Here is a 14,700-nt window from a genome sequence, read left to right as displayed (position 1 = left end):
GACTAAATAAGAAAAGTCTGGTACACAGTCATCATTAGTGGCAGCGGGCGAAAGCAATTGCGTGCAAGGATTCTGCCAGTGTGCAGAGACATACTGTACTGTACTTTGAGGAACTTTTTTTGGCATAGGAGAGTTTACGTTTGTAGTTATGTTAACCATTAGGTTGACTTATATTTTTTACTTTGCTTTTTTAGCATTAGTTTGGTTCCTGATTCTTTTCTCTTCCCAACTATTGAAATATCGTGTTACATCCGCAGTGCAAGCACATCATGCACCTTTTCAAGTCCATCCAATTTCCAAGTGGGTGATGTACTGCACACCAAAACACCAATAGAGCAACCTTCATTCAAGCTCAACATTAGGTGGGCTAAGAATAATGTTTGTAATGTTGTTTTTGACTGTGGCAAGTTCGAATGTCCCATGCGGTGGAGATGTAGTACCTCTGAGTCAGGAGTTCTCCTGTCAATGATCTCACAAATCCACCGTGACCTTGGCCACAAACATGGAAGCCCAACATTATGGGAGACAACGTACAACCGCAGAGAGGAGATTTGTGCATGGATCCCAGTCAATTCGTAAAACTGCTACTGGTCAACAATGTTATTACATGCCAAAAAATGCCTTCTCATGTGGACAAATACGCCTTTACCATTTTATATACAGAAGATAATGAAGAATGCAAAATAGAGAGTTCAAACATTTTGTGCAGGGCAAATCATGGTTTGTCATAATACAGTAACTTACTATTATGTAAGTATCTTTAGTACTTAATCATAATACTTACACAAATCAGGTAGCACTTCAAAATTAATATTTAAGGGTGAAACAGTTTGTTACATTTTTAATGTGATTCAGTATATGTACAGTATATGTAATTAATTTTGACTGTTATTTCTCAGTTTTGACTAGAATCCCTGACTCGAAAATGAAGTTTCCTTATTATTATTATTAGTACTGTAATTGAGCCTGTTCAGAGTGAGACAGGTTGTACAATGAATAGTTTGACTACAAGAATAAAACGAATAATTATACGGCGGCAGAAAATCAAATTTGGCAAGACAAGCAGTCACTCATAGCATTGTCTATGAACAGTCAAAGAGATCACAGATGTGATGAGATGTGATCGTGGCAGTTTTGTCTGACACTGATTTCCACTTGCCGCAATCCATATATAAAGCACATTAACAATAGGGATAGTTATCTTTGAAAGACAATTTTCCGATCTTTTCAGTGCCTTCATTCTCCATGTGTAGACTAAACACTTCAAAACCCATCGTGCCCACTTTTAATAACAGTTTAATAACAGCTTAATAACAGTTATTTAGCAGCTAGCAGTTATTTTTCTTAAATTAAGTAATACATTACTTTATTTTTCAAGAGAGAAAACTGCCTTCATAATTAAAAAATAAGAGAGCAATATGGAAATGTAAGCTTTTATTTTACATTTAATAAAAAATCTGTATTATTGGTATTCTTTAACATGTTAAAGCCTTTGAAGAAGATTAATGTTATAATTAAATCATTAAATCACATTTGAGCAAATTGCCCTCTACCCCTTCTATGTTAAATTTTCTCTGTGCTTTTTTATAAATATTATGTTTAAAGAGAAAGTCGTCAAGCATCTGTAGTGGCTTTGGATAGTATAACAAAGGAATATGACCCCTACAATATTTTCAATTGATGTCATTTTGCCAAGTCGTGTTTATTCTGTTTAATGATCCCACCAATGGCCCTGTTCTTTCAAAGAAAGCAAACTCATCTTGTCAAATCCCCAAAAAACTGTTTTATATCACACTGAGTTCACTTCTCAGTGAACCATGTAAATGAGCTTGATTCCGTGGGACCTAATTATGATTTCTGCTAAGAAAAACAGTTGCACACATTATGGTTTCGCCTTTCATCGCAATTTTTAACACTGGCATGAGTTCTCATTATGTTTTGTTCAATTATGCAATCTTCTGGAATAAGAATGGTTCATAACAGAACGTCAGCAGCAGGGGAAATGTGTTTCTCAAAGTGCAAAATGTAGTATCTGAACTTTAAATGTCATGGTTTAGAAATACAGCCTGTGTGTTTTCATCACAGCACATGTGTTTTTATAACAAGATTATTACTCTTTCAGAGCAGATAAAACTTCAACATAATTTTCTGTGCTGGTTTATTCTGCATTGTTTTTCCCCCTGATGTGGTCTCGGTTTTAATAAGATGTGAGGGTCTGCTTCACCGATTTCACAGATAATTCTGAAACCTAATATTTGTACTTTAATTAAAAATTCTGTAATGCATAGTGAATGGAATTATTTTTGATGGTAGTAAGAATTCTGTTTTGCAATAACTGGGAAAATACTTAATTTTTTTATATTATTCGTTACAAAATAGACACTCGGAGAATCAAGTCCCTGCTTCTGCTGTTGTGTCTTGGACACTCCTTTGTTTCCAATAAATACTGTATGTTTGTATGCCATCAGCCTCTACAATTGTGGTACTGCAAACTATTTGTAACACTAATCACTGACATCATAAAGCCCCTCTGGTTCTGAATAGTCAGAACTAATGCACATTGCAGCTTTTTTTTAGATCTCTAAAACAACCCAAGAAAACATACTGAACCAATTTAACAAAAGACCCAAAACCCACAATTACGGGGTTATGTCTATGCTAATACAAGACAATAATCTTTTTCTATGTGACCTGACAGCTAGCAATACCCTTTTCTGAGATCCCTTCCAGCAATGAGCTCCCTCCCAAACTATAAATCATTGCAGTATCTTAAAAATTGACCAAATTGTATTTTTGTAATTGATTCACAAAGCATTATAAAGTCACATTTTAGCTTAGGAGGTGAAAAATTACTTTTTATAATTGGAAAATAACCCACCTGCTAACACATTTATAAAGCATTATAGATGAAACTACAGTACCATCTGCAATTCACCCTAGGTTAAGTGCTAGGGGTGTGGTTGACATTTTGGTCAGGATTAGGGTTTTATTACTACTTTAAAATAATTCACAATAGAGGTTGGCTGTTATCACATTCATGTGTCACTTTTCCACTTCTGAAATGCTTATAAAGACTATTTGCAACCCTTAAGCAGAGCAATCAAATTATGTCTATTATACTGAGTGTATGCATTCCAGTGGTGCTGTGCAAGAGTACAGTAAATGGAAAATACAATGTATCAGCTCCCTTTTGTGCAATGCAGATTTATAGAGATAATCAATTTTTTTTATATGTGTGACTTTTGAGATTGCTCATCTTCAGTGTAGTTGTGCTCACCATAGAAATCAAATAAATAGGTTGTTTCTTGGTTGGTGATAGCAGTTCTATCATAGAACATCTCACAATAAATTGTGTTTTTAAACAGAAGTTCAGGAAGAGGCCAAATTCCTAATTTCACCCACTTCCGCTCTCCTAGGCATAAATACAGTCTATTGCCTGCCGAATACCCTACTCCAGAGCCTTTATTTAAAACACCATTAAGTAGCCAAATCAGACTGCATTTTTATAACCTTTGTATTGACCTTGCCTCTCTATTTTCTCTGTGAAGAGCAAAAGTAAAAGAACGACTCTCAGGATCTTCTGGAAAATGAGAAGCAACATCTCAAAGAGGCTATCCTGGTGAAATAATTTAAAATAAATAAATAAACAAGGAATCCCAGAGGACATAAGTGCAGCAGAGTCAAACAGGAGCAGGCAGCTGGTTACAATTGAGCTGCATGTTCTGCAGAAGCAGGAATGTCCTACAAATAAAAAAAAAACACAATACAGTATGATAAAACAAAATGAGAATACAGTTAGGGGGAAGGAGCTGGTTCAAATGTAGTTAAAAAAGATTGTATTAATGCGCCATGTGATATTTAATGCGTAGGAAGTGCCTAGCTACATATTTTAATCCCATGTGCTGTCATGCGTTTGTCTACAGTACTGTACTTAATAACAATATTTGACTTTCTGATGAGACAGGTAGATCTTCAAGGCTAAGAAATATAAGAACAATCTCTAAAAGTAAGCATAGTAAAACACAGATAATGAATAAGTAATTGGACTAGGTAAAAATAAAACACTTTCTTTTGCCTAGTAGCAAAAACTACAGACAATATCACAAGCAGTGCATTCTAATTATTTCATCATTATTAAACACATGAGATGAAAAGCCAGCATTTCACACATAAAGCCATGGAATTATTCCAACTAATTTAAAATATATTTTTTAGGAATTAGTGTTGTTAATAATATTATACTGAAAATATTATATTATCTGAAATGGTGTACTCAACATCTTGATAGATAAGGTTGCTTAAAAACCCTTTTACACTAAAGTTCTCCCCTTCATTTTCAACTAAATTCCATGTGTGCAACATGATGCCTCTTAATTCCAAAGAAGATGTTTAAAAGGTATTAAAAAGTAATAAAAATGAACCAAGACTTGGCCTGAGCAAAATGTTGTAAAACATTGTGAGACCAAAGGAACCTCTTCAGGAGAAAAGCACCCCATGTTCAATATTGTTAGAGACATAAAACTTTATTTCAGAGGTTAATTAAGATCCTTTACACTTAAAGCTACTGACATGCTTTCCACCTTATCATATAATAATAGGATTTCCTCTATCAGTAATGTCTGAACTAGGAGGCTGTGGGCCCCTTAATAACTCCTGACCTTCTGACCTTGAGTGATGAGCACTGAAGAGCAGGGAGTACAATAGCAGCCAAGTCATTAATCCTTCAGTCAGTGGTTTAACGCTTCACAAAACCACCATTCTCAATTAAAGAGTTGGGACCAAGTCTAAATGATGGTTAACAACTCCACTGGTGGTTAGATGAGTTAAACAGTTTTTTCACTGAGCTTTACAGTGTTGCCTCAAGCAATCCTATTCTAGCAGTCTAGAACAGGAACTGGTATACAATAATAAAGGTTTTTGTGGGACAAGAGTATACTGTTTCCTCAAAATTTGAATGGTGTCAGATGTTGAAGTTATGGTAAGAAATACTTTTTATCATAAAAGAAAATTATATCTGCTTAAAGATACACTTTCCTTGTTTTCTGAAGTGTGAAACAAATCTTCCTGCTGATTCATCTTAGCTTGCAAGATACAGTACAACACTGCACCTGAAAAAGTTTTAAAAAAAGGTTTCCCATACAGTTAAAAATCTCAACAATAGTTGCTTAAGGTAAATTATTCTAACTGATGTTTATCTTTTGATACCATTTTCAGTTTCCTTTATTAAGTATGTATTTACTGTCAATTCTAAGTTGATCTAGTTATTTAGTCCATTGCTGTCAACTGCTTGAACTGTAGACCAATACTTCATTTCTGGTAGAGAAATCTTTGCAGAGTATTGTCTGGTACAATATTAAAAATATATACAGTATAGACACTAAGCAAAATACAGTTCAGATGAATTTACAGTATTGTTTATGTAAAGTTACAGTACATATGGTCCTACATAGACAGATCAGACAAATGCATCGCTGACATTTAAACTTAAAGTAATGTTCTAACAATCTTACAGTTATGAATGCAAGAGGGTTATTTGTGTGAAGACCTAAAATATCTCATATCATCCTCTCATTTTGCAGTATTGACAATATCAACGAGTCAAAATTTTTGACAACATAGCCCGTTATTGTATTTTCTTACGAGCTCCCATCCTGTATGTACTCTTTAAAAAAATATTTTGGCAGATTTTCTTTGTAACTGGAAGTGACTGTTATTATAAACTCTCAGACTGTCCCCTTGTGTACTTGAAAGGTAGGAGAACTTTGATAAAATGTGTCCAGGTTGAGTCACTTTTCCGTAATGTAAAAGTATCATAAGACGGCCCAGCATGTAATTAACACTAAATACAAAGCAATTACCAAAATGTTTAAGATGTTAGACTGTTTGTTCTGAAATCAATATTGCCTCACTCTGCAGCACTCCTTAAACTGAGGATATGTATTGTTTTTACAGCTTACTTAAAAGCCTTCAGCATGTCTGGATGATATAAAACAGCTCCTTCATGAGCACTGGGAGCCAGAGCATAACGGAATTTAGGTTCACCCATTAAAGTTGTTTAAAGTTATTTAATGGCAAAGGTTCTGTCCTTTAGACCTTTTGAGGACAAACTGGCTATTTATTTTGGAAAATACGTTTTATATTTATATATAAACTGGGCCAGAATGTTATCATTGTGTTATCATGTGTGATAGTGATAGACTCTTTCTTTAATATGTTGTATTGTTATAAAATACTTTGTTGCTTTGCTAATATGTGCCTCCTTACTATGAAATTTTACAATTCAAATATCTGAGGAATCTCTTCTCTGTTAAAGTTAGGCTTATACAAACCTCAACCACTTCTACCCACCTACTGTACCCATAAATATGATTCAAGATTACCCTCTTGTGTTACCACTTTGTATGTTCTCATTCTGCGCTGCCCTTGCATGACACAAACTTTAGAGTGCACTCTCTGTGGCACCCTTCTTCTTCCACCTTTTAAAGGAAAACTGCTCCAGTGTTCACCTTAACTCAGCAAGTCACTGACCAGTTTGGAAACCAAATTTCTCCTGAATTTCAACACTCTCCAGAACTCCATCTTCAATTCCTAATGCCTCTACCTGGTGTCAGGCTCTTAGCTTCCACATCTCTGAAATGTGCACTCTTCGTCCAGGTAACACAGTGACTGGTACTATTGTTCAGTCTCCTACCCTGTTTTCCCAAGCCCTCCAGCCTTCTCTCTGTTTACAGTAAGTGACACTTACCTGGCTTGCAACCCAATCCATCTTTTGGATTCTTCATAATGCTAATATTTTTTCCAAACCAGATGTACTGTGTCAGTCTGAACTAAATTACACTGCTTTTCAAACTAACCCACTTGGCTAGTTGTGTCACGCCTGACATCCCTCCCTAGAGGGCGCTCCACTACTCCTGTTATTGTTCTTGTGATTAAGCTCCCCAGATGTACCTTCTTAGGTGTATTATTTAAAGACTAGCTCCTCTAGTCCTCGGGGCTCATCATTAGGGTAAGGATGTCGCGAGGCCCGCCTAGCACCAGGAAACCCTATGTCCTTCTCCTGAGGGAATAGGCCTCATCCCCGACACCTCCCGCTTCCTGAGCTTGGGGTCTAGAAGATCTCTCCCCATCATCCTTGGACTTCCATGTTTTGTCTGTCCGTGTGTTCCCCCCTCCCGGGGATTTTGACCTTGTCTCGTCCCAGAATGAATTACTCGCTGATGGACTCTCGGACTGTGCCCTGACCTGCCCCTGGACCCGTTTGGATTTGGATGCCGTTTTTTGTCTCCCCCGTTCACTGTCTCACGGACTGTCACTATTATTTTGTGCACTATTAAACCCCTGTGTGTTTCCTTTTACCATGCCTCCTGTTTTCTCCAGTTCTTACTGCAACTCATAGGGTCTACTACAAGACCTGACATGGATCTTAGTCTGTGTCCGCGACAAGTTTCAGTCATTATTGGCACCTTTCTGGAGTTCCACATCAGGACAAAAATCAGGATATAAGGACACAGTGATGCAGTGCTGGTGCTGGCTCATTCACCTTTACTAAAGGCTTTAGAGGTTCCTTTCATCACCCTCACTCAAAACATTGCACTTTTAGAGAATAGTGCTTTGAACTCTGTACTCTCACTGTTGGGTTTGGAAATGTTACCAACTTTTCTTTTATAAACAATTCATATCCCCTTTCCTTTCATATCCCTTTTAAACTTTGTAAGTAAAGAATTCTGCATCAGTGTTATGTTGTCACACTTCTTTTGGGGGTATCGACAGTCTCATCCAGCCAGGCAATTAAATCAATAGGTCAACCTAATTTATTATGTCTTGTCTAGATTACGTTTTGACCAAACCTCTAAAATGGAGTTTTAAATGAAAGCTTGGGAGGAGGTCAAACCCTAACCTCACCCACTTCCACCTTCCTAACATGTACAGTCCCTGTAGAAGGTCTAAACACCCTTTCCAAAGTAACACAAAATGTATTTGTCACTAAGTGTTTTTCAGGACCCCATGCAGACAGCAGAATCCAGAAGGGAGTGAAACAAACACGGAGGAGAGAATACTAGGAGCGGGGCTGGTAGACGAACAGGGGGTCGTGTCGATGGTGTGCTGGTGCTCGGGGGGGCGTGGCCAAGGCAAACAAGTCGAAAGGGAGTATATAGGATAATCCAGGGTGAGCTAAAGTCCAGAGCTGGGTAATCCATCCTTGACAGACATGATGAAGGTTAAAAGCCGGAGAGGGATCCAGTGAAGGGTCAGGGAAATAAAAAGGGGTAAAGGGGCCAGGCGCTCCAAGCCTCGGACCCAGATGGTCAGGACACCGTTGTGAAGCCTATGCCATCGGGCCACTCCTGGACTCGCTGGTAGGCGGGCTTCTGGGCATCCATCTTCCAAAGCTAAGCCTGGAATGGTGGGAGCGTCTGGCTTTTTTAGGTAAAGGACTGAGACAGGAGGCGGGTGCAAAAAATCAGGACAAACAAGGAAGAGCCAGAGCCTCCTTAAAAGGAGGGCCTTACGACCGTGATGGTATTTTACCTTTATTTACACTTTGTAACACACAACCTCCAAGTGAAAAACAAATATTCATAGTATACATACTGAAAAGTATTTATTGAAAACCTAGAAAAAATAGAATTTATTCTAGCTTACACTCTTCCATAATATCATGTTGCTTTCTTCTCTTTACCCATCTTAAACCTTGCTGTGACGAGCAGATGTTCACCCCATGACTTCATGGATAATTACAGCATGAGAGTACATATTTCCTTGGTATTGGTTACTTGTGTAAATGTATTGTTATAATTATTGTTAATGTACTGTATATTATGGTTGTGCTTGTACTTTACAGTGTGTTTGGAACTTTGCAGTGTGTACTGGGAAGCAGTCCCTTTTGGTTTATTTTCAAGTTTTGCGAACACATGCATGCAGCTTTTTAGCGGGGCTACTGCTAGAACAATATCATGAAGTAGGGGTGTGTGTCATGACCCATGTCTTTTCTTTTCTGTTTCTAGATCATAATATTTTTCTTCCCACTTGTGCATTTAATTTCTGTATTCTGTCACATGTGTGACTAATTTTGTTCTTTTATTATTGAAAAATTATGTAGTTATAGTGGTTATTGCCATAGATACATAGCCCCGCCATGTGGGATGTGATGGTATCTCCCAGACGTGGGATAAGGGGACTTAAACCCCTAATACAATTCATTTTGCAAAAGGTCAAGTGTGGAGAGGGACTTCCTCCCAAATTTCTCTCTGTTTAATAAGATTAAAAGTTAAACCAAGGTCTCTTACTATATTTGTTCTTGTTGTGCATATAAATTCATCCTCCATATATTATTTGGCATGTTATTTTTGAACTTATTATATTTGTATGTCTTGTTTGATTTTTTCCACTTTTTGACAAACAAAAGGTTGTGATTTTTTTCTTTCACCATTTTGCTTGCATATATTTGTGAGTAAATCCGCCTCCAGTGGGGCACCTGTATTTCTGTGAGACTGTCACTGTTTTCTATCATTAAGGGACACCTCTGCCACTGCAGCAGTTCTCTAGCTTATCCCTTACAAAAAAGGATGAGGGGATTTCTGGGAGGCTCATTTTTATTGTCAGATTGTCATTCTCCAATTACCTTAATTCAAATTGCATTTCTAATCTCTCTTAATTTGGTCTTGATCAAACTGCTGAATTCACAATGTGTTGATAATGTCACAATCTGTTTTTGTGATAATGTGTTTTCCAAAGAGGTAACACAGTGTGAGTACCCAAGTTTTATGAAACATCAAAATAGTTTGGAAATGAATGAAGTGCATTCATTCAATAAAATGCAATACTTAGGAGCATGAATAGAATTAATTGTTACGTCAATGAGCATTTATGCCTATTTAGAACACTCAATGTTTCTCTGGCAGGATTACAATAGGTTTCTTTAACAATTCCAACATGCTTTTCAGTTTCTCATGTAGCTAGAGGTTAAAGTACTGTACCTGAAGCATCAGAAGATCCCAGTACTGACCGGCACAACACTGCCATAAGTTTTAGTAGAGAATGAATACCTTTGGTATTAATTAGTAATTGACTGTATTACCACCTGTAAACAAAGAATTTTTGCAGCTCTTCAGGCGCAACTAGATTCATCCAGACATTCAAATACTCTTATTGCCTTCATTAAGACAATTAGGGTATTAAGTTAAGAAAATAACATTCCCTGAACATTTTGGACAATGTCCTGTGAAATCCACAATTATTTAATATTTTTGATTACATTAATTTTCTAATCAAGCTCAATTATAGAATTTGGAAATTAAAACTCAAGAGGGAAAACTATTGAGTGAGGTCAGAAGACTAAAGCACAGGGAAGAAGAGATTAACTTTGTGTGATTGGACCACTTACTGTCCTTTTATTTCGTTGCACATCTGTTAATATCTGATTTAAGGACTAACTTTGAAATGCATGATTATTGATGCTAGTCAGTTGTTATCCACTGTAGATGATGTGACCCCATTATTTGGGGTGTTCTCCAATATTTTGATGTTGCAATATATATTCCATAATATAGTTGTTTTGTTGAAATACACTAAATGCACCTGTATCTCTTTTTTTATCACCATAATCAGTTCCCAGAATCCCATTCATATAGTGAAAATTCATCAAAGGAAAAACCTATTTCCATTATTTCTTACAGGGAAAAATTATAATCTGTAATTGGCCCCTACTTTTACATTTTTATCCAAGAAAATGACAGAAGAAACAATAATGAAATATTCACACTGTTTTTTTAGTTATAAGAAACTGCTTACCTAGATAGCCATTATTAATCATACCTAAGCACAGTGCTGTACAGTAATCACTTCATTTGCTTTTTTGTGTATTTACGCACTCATAATTTTTATTTTCTTAACATCTTTAGGGTAAACGATAAAGTCTGAACCACAAAATTTCTTATACGAAAGGTAAGAGCACACACAATGGCGAACAACGCACAAAGCAAAATGTGGTGATCTGTATCACGTCTCCCGCAGCACTCCGCAGGCTCTGTGCTAGTTCTCACCCATACTAGTTAGAGTAATGTGATCTGTACACTCAATACAAAACTGGATTAACTTTGTCAGTAACTTTGGGGATTTTGAATATTTGTATCAAGTTTCCCCATAATCTCCTCTGCTCCAAACTGACGTTCTTTTAACTTGTCTGTGTGTCACACGCCTTTAGTGATATAATGCAAGTTGCTTAGACAATTTTTTAACTTTCAATCAGTCCGTCTTTGTTGTTTTGATGTAAACCTTACAAACATTCCTGAGTATCTGGAGAAATAGGATAATTTCAAAACTGGAGAAATTTAATAGCCCCGACCGCGCCAACAAAATATTCATAGATTGCTGTACAAACGTTTTCCATGAGAGATTTCTTGGAATTGATCGAAATCCATGATTCTCTTTGAGAAAAATATATATTCCATGCCTGTCAGGATGCCAATCTTGGCTGCGGACATGTAGAGAAAACAATATGAAAAACAACAAGGCCCACTGGAGTCCAAATGGACCGAAGGTGGTTCTTCTCCACACACAGGGTTCATGCTAATTAGGGAGCTCTTAACTTCCCATTGGGATTTTGTGGGTTTTGCTCAGCTCTCTTGGGATCACTTACCCAGAAACATTTGGTCCTGAGAATAATTGGTTGAAAAATATGACGATCGGGGTTTAAAGAGCCATGTAGCAGACTAGAGCAGGGTTTTCTTTACACACACTTTTGTACATATGTGAATTACTTTCTGGTTTAGTTATATTACTGTGCTAATGCCAAAAAACAGTTTTGCACACCACTCTGGCTCTCCTCTCCTCTTAACTTGTTTTTTTTGTAACTGTCATTTGCTACATGTCATTATTCGTTAGACGTCAAAGAAGTGAGGTAGGCCTCCTTATCACTGGAGTAAACAGAATCAATGTGTTTTAAACAGCACAGGGATGACTACAGAACCAAGAAACAGATGGATGTTGATGATCAAACTACTCTAGATAAGCACGCTGTGAGACCTCATCAGAGAGGATGAGTAGGAACAAGTTACCCAAACACGTGTTTGACACTGATACTTTGGGTTCCTTCAAGAAACAGCTGGATAAGATCCTTGGATATAATACTGTACTACCTACCAAACAATCTGAATGAGTAGAATGCCCTTCACTCATTTGTAATTTTTCTTATGCTTGTATTGTATTTGAGTTACTGTCTCACATAAAGAGTGAAAGAAGGAACAACACTTTCTGTGTTGCTGGTGGACAGATTTTAGACTTTAGGTTTGCTGCATGCATCAATCTGTTTGGAAAAATGATGAAAATAAGCATGGAAGAAAAGATAAAAGATAAATTACCTACTGTATGTTTTTGTGGACTGATATCTCTTTCTTTTTTAATCTTATTTTCTGGCAGCATCCTTCTCCCTAATTTGAACCAGATCTTTGTCTCAAATCCATTTTCCATCCCCTCATTGTTCAGATTCAGGCATATTTTCTTTTTGTAGAAATTTACAATCACCAATTGTTTGTGTTATAGCCATCCTGATTTAGAATATCCAACTATGTGTTATCCCGGATCCAAGCTACAATGTCCACCCATCACTGACCATTCATCTTTATATGTCAAAGGCATACTGGGGATTCAGTGCTGATTGGAGGAGAGGAGCATCCTTCACTGTCAGATCCGCCTGTCTGCAAGTTCAGAGGAGGCCACAGGGGGTCGCTGAATTGCCAAAAGAGCCCAGGCTGACTAACCCACCCATACCCTTGGAGGTGCTCAACCAATTGCTCAATTCTGCTTGGGAAATCCTAGTACCAATCAGCTTGTGATATCCCTCAGGTTCGCACCTGGGATCATAAATCTCAACCTGCTTTCGGGAGAGTTCTTTAACCAGTTGAGCCAGTCAGGAGAGCCCTTCCATTTTCTATCCACTTTGAAATTTTGTTTTACCGTTAGCTTCTTATCTGAAAGAAGGCTCAGGTCATATTTTTTCAAATCATTTGTCAACTAAGCATTTAAACCTTAGAGCAACAGTAGTTAGTGTGTATTTACCTAGTCAAACCACTGTGGTTGGTTAAGTAATTGAAATGATATGGCAAAGATTCCTGTAATTGTTCCACTTTAATAACTCTGGCCCAGTTATATATTTCCAGCTAATTATAATAAAAATACCTAGTGTGGGCATGGGCCACTACTGCTAAACATAAAGCAATTTAAAGTAGGTCATATTTTAGAGAGACATAAATATTTTCTTTTATTTATTAACAATAGAAATTGCAACTTGGCAAACATTGCAGCTGCAATCAGCTCTTCTAATTGTCCGGTATTTATTTGTTCAGAGCAGAGTTCACAGAACACAAAGAAAACTACAATCAAGCAGGCGGTCTGACTCCTCCTGCAAGAACTCATAATTCAAAGGGTTTTTTGGCTACAAGCAGGAAGTGTGCTTTATTTTGTACAGCTCTTGTCATTATAAAAATTAACATAAGCAAATGATGCTATGACTGATTGGAGCAATTCTGAGAGTTTTTACAATCAAAATATTTTGCTTCTGCTTCTGGACTTCAAATTAGGCTGAAGAAAGCCAGAGACCTCATGATTATTTTTATACCCTATTAGATGCAAAGATTGAGCCAATATTATAGTTTTATTGTGAAATTAAACAAGACTTCGACCAAGATATATTAGCAATATGTTGTATATTAATGATTTCTTTGTCATGGTATTACTGCAAGGAGGCAGTAGTAGAAGCAGATCTTTCTTCTGTATTTTTCACCTTGTCTTCAGAGTCTATGGGTAACACAAATTTTTGAAACTCATTTAGTTCACATTTAGCAAAAGTTAGATTAATCTTTTCTGGTACCCAATAACACCTCCTATGTGTTCATTTGTAATATTCTCCTTCAAGTGTGTGCAATACAGGTTTGCAATATTCCTTGAGAAATGTGTCCTTTACTGTGCTATTTTTTTTGTTTAATCTTTTAAGACTTATTTTATCACGCATGCTTGTGCACTTTCACATGGATGGGTAATTCTCACACAACATCATAATATCTCACATAATGCGTGCATTATTTCAATTTATTTTAATTCATGTTCCGTCTCAATTTACAATATCATCCTTAGCCTCACAAATTACATTAGTGTTGTTAATATCTTTGAAAAACTAAAATAAATTCTTTATTAATGATCTCAAGAACCCCCCCCCCCAAGATACTGTTCTCTTCAGTTGGTTGGGAGCCAGTTCTTCCCTTATGTTACTCTAATTGTAAAGGGCAGCTCCAAGCGATGAATTAATCTCAGAACTACTACTGACAATGTGCTGCTTGTTTGAAAAACTTATCTTTGTTAATCTTTATGATTCAAATATGCAACACTATTAAATACCAGTTGCATATGTTTGAACATTTCTTGACATGATTTCAGGCAGTGACTTCTGTAATACCTGAAGGGCTTTATTAGATATAACAATTCATCTTTCATCCACTGCTTCAGCGACTACTGTATTCGTGAAGTATACAATCTTTACAGTGTCAGTTCAAGTTCACAGCCATAACCATATCTATGATACATATATTAAGCATATCTAGGATAAGTTATGCAAGGAGGTGTTAGACTTAAATATTGGAAATAACTATAAGTTTTCCAGAAGGTATTTCATCGCAGAACATTTTCTGTAATCTTAATTTTTCCTGT

This window comes from Atractosteus spatula, chromosome 2 (assembly GCF_055471065.1).
Source record: "Atractosteus spatula isolate fAtrSpa1 chromosome 2, fAtrSpa1.hap1, whole genome shotgun sequence".
Taxonomy (NCBI): domain Eukaryota; kingdom Metazoa; phylum Chordata; class Actinopteri; order Semionotiformes; family Lepisosteidae; genus Atractosteus; species Atractosteus spatula.
Note: the sequence above shows the minus strand (reverse complement) of the source record.